This window comes from Clupea harengus, chromosome 23 (genome assembly GCF_900700415.2).
Source record: "Clupea harengus chromosome 23, Ch_v2.0.2, whole genome shotgun sequence".
NCBI lineage: Eukaryota > Metazoa > Chordata > Actinopteri > Clupeiformes > Clupeidae > Clupea > Clupea harengus.
Window position 1 is genome coordinate 14,563,020 of NC_045174.1, and position 12,500 is coordinate 14,575,519.

Here is a 12,500-nt window from a genome sequence, read left to right on the forward strand (position 1 = left end):
TCCATTCATGACTGGAGGCCCGAGACATCGCTGAGGAGGGATAAGTGTCAAAATTAGGATTACATTCATATGTTTTCAAAGTCCAACGTCATCAAAGTTGAAGTCAAAAATCAATGATTAAATGCTTAAGATGCATGAAATTAAACACTTCTGTAAAAATTTACATATTTATGCATATATACACGTTTAACAGATGCTTTTATTCAAAGTAACACGCAATGGCATTTGAGTACACGTTGTTCCTGGTGTACATGCTCCCTGGTACTAGAACCCATGACACTGGTTCTGTAAGTACCTACAAGTTCAGCTTGTCAACAGCACGGACCTAGAGGCATTATCATGAAACAAATATGTCTGCTTTGCGACGGGGCCAGTGTGATATCGGCAGTCTTTATGTAAGGGGTACAAATCCAAATCTGTGGTTTTGTACTAGTGTGAAGCAGACAGAACATATAGTATTAAAGACAGAAGTTTTCATAGGCGTGTGGCATGTAAAGAGAAGCTGAGAAATGTTTATTTTCGATGTTTAGGTCCTGGGCTCTGTAAAGCACGCTTGGGACCATTTTGTTGTTTTGGCGCTAAATAAATCAAATTGAATTGAATGTTGTTTTTTTTATTCCACAGCAGTTGATGTGGTAAACAGAAGCAAGTTAGAAACCACAGACGTTGAAGAACAAATTCAGAGAGAGAAAAAAAAAACAAGGAATAGAGAGAGAGAAAGAATGAGAGAGAGAGAGAGAGAGAGAGAGAGAAGCAGAGAGAGAGAGAGAGGAAGGTGAGAGAGGCAACCTGTTTCCTCTGGGCCATATGGCAGTAATTGAGAGGAGAAAGGTCTGACTGGCCTCTGCAATTTGCGTTCCACATCATAGTTGTTTCTTTTAATAGCAGAGATAGTCCTGTTTGGACTAAAAATAAATAGCTCAATGAAAAGCAGTGGGATGGGAAGGGGGGCATGGTCATTTTGGGGTATGACCTTTGACCTTGGCCAAAGCTCAGTTGTGGTGTTCATTTAGACCGGGGGGGGAGGGGTGGAGGGTATTATCGTGACCTTCACTTTTTTTCTGACACACACATAGATCATAGGCACACAAACACACACACACACATGCTGACACACACATATGCATGCACACATACACACACACACACACACATGCTGACACACCCATATGCATGCACACATACACACACACACACACACACACACACACACACACACTTGTGCACAGAAGAATGTGTCATGACCAATGAATCAAAAGGAATCAGACATGATTCTGCTTTGTTTAGGAGAGATAGGGTGTTCATGCATGAAAAACTGAATGACTGACTGGCTGATCAACAGAGCATGTGTAAAATATGTGTTTTTGTGTGAGTGTGCGCATGTGTGTTTGCATGTTGGAATGTGTGTGTTTAGACTAAGAGTGGATGGGTGTGAACAAACACTGACACACACACACAAAAAAAAAAAAAGAATGAAAAAATAGGCAAAGTTCCTCAAGGCAGACTTGGATTTGGGAAAGGGCGTGAAAACTCAATCTCTGACCCTCGAAATCCCACAAAAGCCCCCTCCTCCCTCCCCCCTTACTCCCTCCCTCCAAACCTCACTCCCTTTCTCTCTGCCTGAAAAACTTTCTTCTGCAAAATTGCCCTCTTGTTTAAATGGAATTCGCTGCCAGACTCTGGTTGAATCTCTTCCAGAGAGCAGGGCTGGCCGACCCTTAGCCGCAGATGTTCAAACAAGTCCAAGAACAACAAGGGGACCCCTTCACACCTGGCAACTCTCAACACACACACATACACACACACAAGAACACCCACTCAAACACACACAGAGACACACACACACACACAGCCACACACACATAAAACCACACAGAAACACACACTCCGCTCGGCAGAACCTGCCAGACTGGCCCGGCTCAACCTCTGACCTCTGGTGATGTCAGCGCATCCTTCGACCAATCGGGTGTCCCGGCCTTGCCCTTGACTCTGTCTGGCCCAGACGCGAAGACAAATGATGCGATCAGATTAAATGTTTTTTAATGGCGGCCAGAGAGAGAGAGAGAGAGGGAGAGAGAGAAAGAGAGAGAGAGAGAGAGAGAGAGAGAGAGAGAGAGAAAGAGAGAGAGAGAGAGAGAGAGAGAGAGACTCAGTGTGGACTTTGCTGGAAGCCACATGTGGGGATTTGCTCTGATAATCATTTCAAATGAGGCTAATTTGTAACCAATCTGCGACTAGCCCTGGACTGGCTCAGAAAGAGCCCCGGTGGTGGAAATGGCCTTGTTTGTTGCTCCAGATGCTCTCGATGCCGAATGACAACAGCAACCGCAGCAGTGGCTAACACACACACACACTTCCAGCCACCCCCACCACCACCACTCGCGTCACAGTTTCACGGCCGCGTAAGGCCTTCCAGATGCAGTGGCAGGCAACCCATGAGAGTGTCAGGCCAGGAAAGGTTTTGAGCCATCACGGAGGTAGGGGTGGGGGGACTGGGGTGTCATGCTGTGAGGTGTTTGGTGAGGTTTGTTGGTCTGGTGAAGTTCACCGTGTTGCTTGCCCTATGTCCACCATGTTGCTTGTGGGTGCTCTTCACTCTCACATACTGTATATGACACTTCTTCAGAGCTGGTAGTGACCCAGTTGATGTCCAAAGCTGACACACATTTTTGTTAAAACACATTGTTAAAAAAAAGATGTTTTGTTGTGGTCATAAGGGAAGACCTAGCATTGAAAATGTGCCTCTAAAGAGCTGTTTGATTTTAGACCTCTTTAGAGATCTGACACATTTCGATTAGAATTCCATTTTGGGCAGGCATGGAGTGGAGGAAGGGGTGTGTGTGGGTCGGGGCCGATTCCTTAAACATCTCGTCGTTCAAAGTTAGGAGATTTACGTCATCCATGTTTGACCATTCATTCAAACATATATTTTTCTTTATTTATGTCCACAAATATGTATTTTATATTGATATTATAGATATGTATACACATTCTACAACCTTTTTTAATTAATTATTATTTATTCATCTTTGCCAAAGGTTAGCTGAGCTCTGCTGGAGGTGTAATGTTGTTATATCTATATATCTGTATCTCTATGTTACTGTTATCTCTATGTTACTGTTCTGTATCTCTATGTTACTGTTATTTCTACTTAGACATGGAAGTAGAAATACTTCGTTACTGTACTTAAGTCGTTTTTTTGGATATCTGTACTTTACTTTACTACTTATATTTCTGTTTACTTTTACTTTTCCCCTGAAACCTTCATTACTCGTTACAAAATCAAATCATCTTTAGAAAAAAAAAAAATCATGAGAGTGACGAGACCAACGTCGGGGACTGTGGTAGAACACAAGCTGCAAGCAGGTTTGGCGAATCAGTGGTCCTAGCGCACGTTAATGCGTTATTGACCGTTACCATGGAAACACCAATGAGCGTGAACCAAACAGGCCAAAGTTAACATTGAGCGGTGGGGCACTTTCAGATGTGCCCCACGAAATCTGCCTGGCAACTAGACTGGAATAATGCGAAAACCGCGAGACCTGTACCCCGTGACTAAGAGAAAACATACAGTCAGATCAAAATCAGACAGATCAATGCCAGTAACGTTACTGCTAGTTAGCTATCGCTAGTTTTCAAGTATTTGGGAAGTCCACACAAAAGGATTAAGCCATTCACAAGAAACGCGATGGGACAGCAGAGACTGAACGCCCTCTCCATGCTTTCCATTGAAAACCCGTTTGTTCATGGACTGGTGGATTTTAGCAAAGAACCTGCAAAGAACTTGCTCAAGCAAAGAACCACCGCGCCAGCTTCCTATTTAAGTGATCTGCATTGGTGAGGCAAACCTTTTTTTTTTTAGTTGATGGATGTATCAATGCAATCTGCAAGGACATCGTCTATTTACAAAGTTTTGTTCATTTAGCAGCATGTTTTGTTGCTGTTATTTGTTTAAGTTGTGCCTTTCGCTTCATATTGTATGCCACACGTGTGCCACAAGCTGAATGAATTAGTCAAGTTATTTGAGCTATGTGTCTGTCTAATATTTTTACTTTGTTGCAATCATTTTACTTTAATGCTGTATTATAGGCAACATCTTTGTTTTGCGCTGAGCGCTGAAGCATGTGAAATGTATTTGAAATAGGATTTCTGCTCCCTGATGGCACTCAAAATGCAGCCCATAACATATCTTACTGGTCTACTGCTTCTAATAATCAGCTACCTCTAGTTTTTTGACGGTGACATGAAGTCATACAAAATTGCCCCACCAGAAATGTATCAGATCGCCAGGTTATTGCTCTCAGGTTGTGCCTTATGCATACCTTGGGATCAGTGATGCCGGTAACGCGTTACTTAGTAACGCGCTACTCTAATCTGACCGCTTATTTCAGTAACGAGTAATCTAACGCGTTAATATTTTCAAACCAGTAATTAGATTAAAGTTATTTGTCCAAGTCACTGTGCGTTACTATTTTGTCATTAATAGTACAATATATATTTGATTTCTTCTTGCGTCTCTTGGAGTGAAGTCATGTAGTCTATGCGACAATTAAGTCACGTTTTCAGCATGAGGGTCACGTCACGCATATATAGCTACATAGCAGAGGTCAATGCTGAAGTCAAGCCAGATGGCTATCTAACTAGCGAACTAAGCTATCGCTAGGTATGATAACTAACTATGTAGTTGAGAGAACATCCACTCGTGATGATTTAACCATTTCGTTTCTTTTACTATTTTAAACATGTCCTATCTTTATATCCAGCAGCTGATTATGGCAGCTTTCACCAGCTTGGGTCGGACAGTCACTCCAAGTCTGTTTACTAGACGTTATCACCGTCTGTCTGCACGCTCGCGAGGCTCACTCACGACCAAACAGAGCCGTGAGCTTGCCACCACAGTCTCAAACAGGCGGGATTCCTGTGCTACTCTAACTTCTAAAAATGAAACAAAATAATTTCACTAAAACGGTTGTTAGGTGTGAATTTGACGATCTCAAAATTAAAATACATTTTTTTTTTTGGGGGGGCTAAGGAAACTTTTGGGGGGGCTCCAGCTCACCCAAAATAGGGCTAGATACGCCACTGGATACATTGTACATTGTTGTTGTGTACTTTACTGTTAAAAATGCAGTTCTAATAAAGTTAGTGTTGGCAAAACTGGTTGTCATTTTTATGTTGAGGTGGCGGGGGGGCGTTGTCGACAGCTGCTGAATGTAACTAATAAAGTAACTTGTAATCTAACTTAGTTACTTTTAAAATCAAGTAATCTGTAAAGTAACTAAGTTACTTTTTAAAAGAGTAATCAGTAATCCGATTACTTTTTCAAAGTAACTGTGGCAACTATGCTTGGGATACTCAGGAGCCCATTCACAAAATGTTACAAAGATTAAAATTTAAAAAATTCATAATGGCTTTTTGGGACGTTTTGTTTGAAGATGAACAAAACATTTTTCAGTTTCAAGTAATGACTGGGTTGTTACTTTCGGTGCTGCTTTAATATTGCCTATTGTGTTAAAATTGTGTTCAAATAAGGCCCAGTTTATAAGTATGCTCATTCTAGTCGGAATAAACTTCATAATTCTCAAAATTCTGACCCTTTGCTTTTTTTTTTTACAGCATTTACTTGTACTTTTACTTTCAATACTTAAGTACATTTAATATCAGAAAATTACTTTTGATACTTAAGTACAGTAAAGATCAGATACTTTAAGACTTTTACTCAAGTAGTATTCTAAAAGGTTACTTTTACTTTTACTTGAGTAATTTTCCAGGAAGGTATCTTTACTTTTACTCAAGTATGGCTTTTGGGTACTTTATACACCACTGGTTACAAGTAAGCTTTTGTGATATGAGATGTTGCTGCCATGACCTCTGCTGGCATGATAATGTGTTTTTCTATGCAAACACAGCTTTGCCTTTCTCAGCTGAATGTGGGTTAGGATGTGACAGGGTGGATACAAAGGTCTCCATTGAAGTGAAGCTGCTTTTAATGTGACCTCAATCAGCCATCTTTGATGACGGCCATCTTTGAAAATTCCCCTTATCAGATGGGCGCAATCGTCTAGATTAGCCTCCTCCAGTCAACGCGGTGATGAGCGTCTCTCTCGGTTGGCCCTCGACTTTGGCTGCGTCTCGTCTCGCCGCTTCACCGCAATCCCTTTGAACGCGGCGGCCCGAGGTCAAGTGCCGCTCTCGGCGGCGGAGCTTCACGGGTCACCTGGGTTGAACACAGGCTACCTGTCGCATCTCTTCATGAAAAGGACACTTCCAGGAAGAATCGGGGCGTAGCAGGACACCACCCGTCCCCCCCTTCCCATCTAAAGCCCTGAAGCCATCTCTGATCGCTCAGGCATGAGGGAGGGTGGGGGGGTATTTGGGTGGAGGGGACTGCACTGGTGGTGGTGCGGGGGTGGGGGGGTCAAGGCCCCCCTGGCCATTGGGTGACCATCACTCAACCTGAGCTGCCTGTTGATGAAACCCCCACCCTTTTTTGGGGGAGTGGGGGGGTGGGAGAGGGGTGATCTTATTAAGGGTTTGCTTTTCCTGACAAGTCCCAATTGAAGATAATGGCCTCTTTCAGATCTCTGAGGGCTCGTGTGATCTCCCATTCAGCGTCGGCCTTACAGGAATGATGGATTATTTTCTTTTTTTGTGTGTGTGTGTTGAGGTTAGTGGTTCCACTTGATGTAACAAAAACAAACATGGCCTCTTTCACGCTGGGTCTATGCTCAATAAACTCTGGATTGATGCTTAATGTCAGGCTGTAGATAAACTTAGCACAGTTACAAATCATAGACATATTTCATAGACAGATAATCTAAAAATATAAAATGCAACAACTTAATACTTTTTATTAGAAAAAGTAATCTAACAAAAAGTATCTATCCATCAATACCAAAAAAAATATTTATATAGATACTAAAGCTTTATCATTTCTGAATAATCTCTGTTCTATTTTATTTTTAATTCACGTCATTGTAATGCAAATATGCAAAAAGAGCAGACTGAATAGCTATGCTGTTGCAAGTCTAGAAGCTACCGGTAGTTTAGCGCACTGGAAACAGTGATGTAGTGCAGGAGAAGCACGTACGCAAAGAATCACTTATCTTTAAAGGGAGTCCAGAGCGTGCTGCTAACGTTTTCATCCAATCTCACTGACGTCATCCGGATGAAGAGGTTTCCCACCTCACATTTCCTCTCTGTCTCTCTCTCTCTCTGTCTCTCTCTCTCTCTCTCTCTCTCTCTGTCTCCCTGTCTCTCTCTCTCTCTTTCTCTCTCTCTGTCTCTATCTGTCTCTGTCTCTTACTCAATCTTTCTCTCTCTCTGTCTTACCTTCTATGTCTCTCTCTCTCTTTCTCTCTCTCTCTCACACACACACACACACAAACACACACACTTCCAACTGCAGCTGGTCTGATAATAAACTCCCAATGGTAGTCCGTTAACAGACCAGCTGCACAACAACAACAGAAACATGTGTGAAATTAGCAAACTATTAAATCTGTTCAGCTAACAGGTACCCTGCCACAGAGGGCCCCAATGGGTGCCATGACCCACATACAGAAGGGGTCATACGAACCCGTCCCACAGTAGCAGTAATGCAGTTTATAAGCATACTATAAGTACAGCCATATATTATATATAAATAAACGTATGAGCATTGAGTGTTTGAAATGTTCTGTGATTGGTCTGGACAGTAGTGGTAGTAGTATGTGAGATGTGGAAACTATCAAACTATTAATTCTGTTGAGCAAACAGGTACCGTACCACAATGGTTGCCATGACCCACATACAGAAGGAGTCATATGAACCCGTCCCACAGTAGCAGTAATGCAGTTTATAAGCATACTATAAGTACAGCCATATATTATATATAAATAAACGTATGAGCATTGAGTGTTTGAAATGTTCTGTGATTGGTCTGGACAGTAGTGGTAGTAGTATGTGAGATGTGGATCAGGAAGCCTGTGTTTAGGGGGAGCAATGGCGCATGCTGCCTGGTGCCCACTAGATAAGCCAGACTCGTCTACGGTCTGTCTTTCAGTTCAGTACCGCGCAAACCCATGCAGCAGATACACACACAAACATACGTTTTGATTCTGCAAAACACAAACATAAAGAATTCACCCGGCACACACACACACACACACACACACACACACATACACACACACACACACACACACACACACACACACACACACACACACAGACACTTTGTTCTCCACCTGCATTCGCTACACATACACACACATATGCACAATTGCTTGTCCACCCCCCCCCCCACCTCCCCCTCCCTTCCATTCACATACACAAACACATAAGCAAACACACATGCTCACATAGACACACACACACACACAGCCACTGTTCTCCCCAAACATACACACATACACACTTACTTTTTCTCACACAAAACACATACAGCCTCCATAAACACACACACACACACACACACACACACACACACACACAACCACACACATACATCCTGCATTGTTGGGAGGAACCCATCCCCACTATCATGTGGTGACAATGTGTGCGGAGGCAGGCAGGCAGGCAGGCAGGCTGTGTGGTGGAAGTCTGTAAAGAGAGGAAGCAAGCTGTAGCCCCGAGCCCCTCGTCCCAGGAAGGAATGTTTATCGTGTCCAGCGCCTTTGATCTGCCGCGCTTAATCACTTCCTGCACACTGTACGTGAACTACAGAACTGCCACGAAGGGAGGGGGGGGGGGGGGGGGGGGGGGGGTGGGAAGGAAATGTGTGTGTGTGTCTTTGTGCATGTGTGTCTGTGTGTTTGTATCTGTATATGTGTGTGTGTGTGTGTTTGTGCATCTGTTTGTGTGTGTGTGTGTGTGTCTGTGTGTGTGTGTATGTGTGTGTGTGTTAGTGTATGGAGGGAGGTAGTTGAGGGTTAGGCCCATTTTATGCGGTTTCTCCCTCAGTACCTTCCCCAAGTCATTAGATGAAGGAAATGATAAGGGTGGGTGGGGTGGTGGTGGTGATGTTTGGGGGGTGGGTGGGGGGGGGGGGGGGGGGGGGGGCCAAACCCCATGCCCCTCTCCTGTCGACTACTCCCAAACAACATGTCTGAACTGTGAGAACGCCACAGCTAACCACTGACATCCTTCATTGGCCGCCATGTTTCTTTCCCTGCACGGGGCTTTGCCATAGGCACCAAGAAGCCATCCTCCACTGATCCTGGGCCTGTGTTTACAGCCATACTCCCTGTCTATGATATCACTGCTATCTATAGGATTTTACTGGTGTGCCATGGATCAAAAAAAATGGCTGGTAGAGGGCATGGAAGGCAAAGTTGTAAACGAAACGGCACTTAGTCACAGTTTATTTCTTACTCCATAAATATGTTCATTCGAACACTGTGCACTTCAACTGACATTTCACAAAATCACAAAGAACAGCATCCGCTCCCTCTCTGTCTCTCTTGGGGGGTACACTTTTAGGAGATTTGATAACACCCCCCCCCCCAGAAAAGTGTCTGTGTTGCTCTGGTTGCTGAGCAGGCTTTGCTGCATTCTAGCCCCAGGACCTGAAGGGTGACGGAAACATGACTGGACAAGAGAGGCTTGCCAGGCCGGTGGTACCTTTACAAGAAGAATAAGATTTATTTATTTATGTGTTTATTCATTTGTTTGTGTATTTCATTATTTATTTGTTTGTTTTATTTGTATGTCTGTTTGATAGGGACAGCACAGACCCTAATAAATATAAATATATATGTAAACATGTCAGATTTAGCAAACTGTAAACTGTAGCTGAATGTAACAGTAAACTTATCATAAGAATGAATTAAATACGTCTTTGTAGAGTAAGTAGGTCAAACATTTCTAGGTGTTAAAAAATGGTGCATTTGTTCCCTGGAAATAGAAGCATAACCCTTGTACCACCAGATCTACACTACATGACATCATCATTGCCACCGTTAAGAAAACCTTTTGATTGCTGCACCTTGAGAACATCCTTTCTTTGAAGAGCGTGTTTGTGCCATCAGAATATCCGTTGGTCAAAAGCACTGACACCAGTATTTGCAAGACATACTGCTGTCAGAAAACCATTGTCAGGAGGGCTTTACCATGCAAACATCTCTATGTCACACACCGTTTTTTTTGACTGTCCTCCAGAAACAACAGACACACGCCCATCGGGTTAGTTCTGTGGCGAGCGCAAAACAATAAGCTAATACCACAGGCATGGGTCACGGGCAGACTGGGGAACACACCTTTTGGCATGTGCCACGGGGAAGAGATGCCAGTGATGAGACTGGGTTCCCATGTTAGCGGGTACAGGCACATCCAAAAGCCTGGACTTGGGTTGAGCCTCTACGTTTACTTAAAACAGTCGTGAAGTGCTGAAGAAATGACTGAAACAGACTGAAATGCTGTCTGTCTTCAACCAAAAAATTATTTGCAATCTAAAAGCAAACTCAACATCTTGGCAGTGCTTTTATAGTGCATTGAACTTGTTACCAAACTGTACACTTTTGACATATACCAGTAATGAGGTCAGGGCGGCCATGTTGTGACCAATACGTTCAGTGTAACGCATTCATTATCAGTGTTTAACAACACTTGGATTTTCAGTACTTGTACGAACCAATTCTAATAAAAGAAAAACATCAGGGTCCTGCAACTCTTTGTTTCAGAATACTGTTACGCTGTTACAGCGGCTATTTAACAGAAAGTGTGGCCAAAACATCTATTTCACAATAACAGCAAATTATGCGGTTTTTTTACATTTGATTCTGGAAAAATTCCTAGCTGAAGTGCTAAAAGGTACTGTGCATTCTCAACAAGTGTTCCAGAACCTCACCACGGAATATTTGCCGTAAACCTTTGAAACGTTTGTGTATTCCTAATGAGATTGGTGTGCTGGAGGAATTTGTCTTCTGGCTGAACTGGAAGCCAGACAGCTGGGAGAGGGTGCTGGGGAGCGGGCGCGGGCGTGGGCATAGCTGCGGGTACACAGTGTGAGAGGTGCGCTGTTGGTTCAGTTAGTGTTAGAGTTGGCATTGGGAAACCCGTGCTGAAAAGGTTAATGTCTCTTCACTCATCGATGCCCTGAAGGTCTGTTCTGTATCTCTCTTTTTTCTTTCTTTCTCTCTCTCTCTCTCTTTTTCTTTCTGTTTCCCTCTCTTTCTGTCAGATGTTCAGATCCTGTATGTGTGTGTGTGTGTGTGTGTGTATATACGCATGTTTTCCCTTGGCAAAATGTGTACTCAACAAGATCAAGGTACAGCAAATATGACACAACTTAAATGGAGGTGAAGGCAAACATCTTGTTTGCCAGAGTGATTCCAAAGCAACACTACGCACCTAGTCATGCGCACCAATTCAAATGTATGCAAACTATTGCATTATCTCTCTTTCAAACCTTGTTCTACAGTGCTACCACTATGATGTTATATGCATATGATGATAACACCACACAAAGAGTGTTTACTGCACAGTGAGTGATGCTGAAGCCATGAACTACTAGGTGTGTGTGTGTGTGTGTGTGTGTGTGTGTGTGTGTGTGTGTGTGTGTGTGTGTGTGTGTGTGTGTGTGTGTGTCTGTGTGTGAGTGTTGGATTGCGTGACTGGGGTGTGTGAGCACACAGACTGTTCTTAAGCCTGGGGGGAATAGCATACTGAGAGCAGCTCCTCACTTTTAATCCACAAGCTTTTAAAGACGCCATATAAAACACACACACACACACACATACAAACGCGCGCACACACACACACACACACACACACACACACACACAGACAAAAATACAAACTTAACACACCCACGCCGTACAAATAAAGGGGCAGACAAGAAGTGCCAACACATCCACACATAAACACACACAGGAAGAACATCCACATACATCCAGTCCATATAAAACACGCACACACACACTCACATACATCCAGTCCATATAAAACACACACACACACACACACACACACACACACACACACACACATACATCCAGTCCACATAAAACAACCAAATCTGAGGGGGGACAGGAAATACCAACAGACCAACACTGCCCTGCATACACCCTCACATACACACATCAACACACATTCACACACTCAATACACACACACACACACACAATACACACACCTACACACACACACACACACACACACACACACACACACACACACACATTCACACACACACACACACACACACACACACATTCACACACATAATACACACACACACACACACACACATTCACACACATACACACACGTACACACACACACACACACACACACACACACACAAGCACAACAGAGGGACGATACTGTACCTGAGATTTCCATAGCAGCTCAGTTTCTCTACTCAGAAGCAGCTCTGGTTCACATTTTTATGATATATAAGGGATGATGTATAGTCCGCCAGTCTGTATCTGAAAATACATTTGTTCCGTCCATTTATTTCCCAATACTGACTGGCGGACTATACATTATCTTGCTTATTATACGGTTACTTGACGAAA